The sequence below is a fragment of the Limulus polyphemus genome, unplaced genomic scaffold (assembly GCF_000517525.1).
Source record: "Limulus polyphemus unplaced genomic scaffold, Limulus_polyphemus-2.1.2 Scaffold3100, whole genome shotgun sequence".
In the NCBI taxonomy this organism is placed as follows: Eukaryota; Metazoa; Arthropoda; class Merostomata; order Xiphosura; family Limulidae; genus Limulus; species Limulus polyphemus.
The window spans coordinates 1,383-3,814 of record NW_013668710.1 but is presented as its reverse complement, the minus strand read 5'-3'; positions in this window follow the sequence as shown (position 1 = coordinate 3,814).

Sequence of the window (2,432 nt, the reverse complement as noted above, 5' to 3'; positions counted from 1 at the left end):
AAGCCGCAGTAGTGTGAACGAAGAATATAGCTCGATGTTTTCTAGAATTCTTTAGGGCAAGGACCTCTGAGCCCAGTGGATAAACCAGTTATGGGTTGACAACTCAGAAGAACGTATTTATGGTAGGTTTTGTTTATTTCTTGTTAATCACGAACTTACACAATGAGATATCTGAGCTGTGCCTACCACGGGTATCGAAACCCGCTTTTAGCGTCATAAGCCTTCAGACTTACCGCTCAGCCACTGGGGGCACTATCGTAGAATTATGCAAGTACAGCTGTAGCACAATGTAGACCAGTCAATACTTCATTTTTATCAAACGTTTGCGTGTTTCCAAGAGATAATATGAAAAATTTAACCCACGGAAACGAAAAGTGACCATCTTGATCCGTTTTGCTCTATATTTTAAATAAGTTAATTTTAAAATGAAAAACTAGACACCGAAATTAACACTAAATATCTCTATAAATATCATTATTAACACCATATAATATCTGTCCAGAACAATGCAGATTGTGGCTGAAAACAAAAGATGCCGAAATTTTGCAATGAGCTGTGACAAGAGGAAATAACGAATAGCTCGACGTATCACAGAGGGTGAGGAACCGGTATAGGTGTTGTTGACATGGGACGGTAATTGTACCATTTACTATTGCTAAGCGGACAAAGGAATGAGGCACGAACTTCTACGTTTCCTCGTACGTTCTGTGCCAACCTGCCATTGATTCACGTATATTATTAATGAATGTCAATACGAGAATTTAAAAAAATTGGCAGTTGAGTTAGCCTAACAACACCAAATTTCAGAAAAACAACTGAAATTATCTGTATAAAGAAACGATCATAAACAACGTGGCCAATAAACTAAATACCACCATTTACGCTTCACGCAAACTGCAGAGGTGTAGTCTTACAAGCAACGAATGTTTGACGTAAAAGTTACCAGAAATAATTTACGAATATTATCAATAATGTAATTGTTCTAATATTACTGGTCTATTTATTATTCTGTCCACAAGACTCCCAGTGAGCCGGCGGTAAGTTTATGGATTTACAATGCTAAAATCCTGAGTTCGAATTCCCGCGATGGACAGACCGCAGATAGCCTATTGTATGGATTTGCGCTAAAACAATCAATGTAACAGAGACGGCGCATGAGTCTTTTGTGAGGGTCTGTCACGTGATGGTGGTTACACAGTTGAGAAGAATCAGTTCGCGCACACACCCTCTGTCTCTATCCACATATACTGTATAATATTTCTGAGTTAGTGATTGTTTGTTTTTAATTATGCACAAAGCTAAACAATGGGCTATCTGTGCTCTGCCCACCACGGGTATCGAAACCCGGTTTCTAGCGCTGTAAGTCCGCAGACATACCGCTGTGCCACTAGGGGGCTAAGTTAGTGAGGGACAGTTTATTTGGGGTGACTAATCCTTTCCAAACCTCTTAGACGCGTCGCCCCATCTACTGTATGTAGTATATATATATATATATATATAACAAACCAAGAAGCTTTAATAGTGCGTTTTTCTTGCAGCAAAGAGTGTACATTTGATAAGCAAAAGTTTGAACATATAATCTATAGATAACTTAACTGTAACGCAGGCAAACCGATGGACGTTAAACGTAAAAAAAACGCTTATATTTTGGTAAACTAATCAAAGATACATGAAAATTAGGACTGTTACTAATAGAAAAGGTCTAAACAGAAAGCCCAAACTCTTCAAAAGTGATATTAAGTAATTCAGAGTATTTTGGCAATGACGTATCAGTGGGGCATCATACTGAACGGTTGTAACAGTATTCCAAAATTATACATTGATAAATTTATTGTAGCATAATAACCAAGTATTAGGTCGTCAAGAAATTAATTTCGCTTTATTAATTTATTACTTTATTTAATTTATCAAATGAAATGGTCTCCATTCTTATCGATGATGCTTTTCCATCTTACAATCAGGTTGTTACTGCTCTGATTAAGGAAATCATTTGGCTTTGGGGCAAAAAACATTTCGATGTCCTCTTTAACACCCTCCACATTTGCATACGTTTTCCCATTAAGATGGTGTTCCAGCGAACGAAGAAGATGGTAATCTGATGGTGCCACATCTGGAGAATATGATGAGTGGGAGAGAACTTCCCAACCCAACTCCATAATCTTGTGTTGCGTCAAACGTTCCACATGTGGACATGCATTGTCATGGAGAAGAACACCTTTCCGATTGACGAGCGAAGGGCGTTTCTAATGTAGAGCTTGATTTAAACGCTCCAGTTGCTGACTATAGATCTCTGCATTGACAATTCGCTGTGGATTGAGGAGTTCGAAATGAATTACTCCTTTAATGTCCCACCAAATGCGAAGCATCACTTTCTGCAAATGGAGTCCAAGTTTTGGGGCCAGAAGAGACGAAGAAACGTTCACACGTTGGAA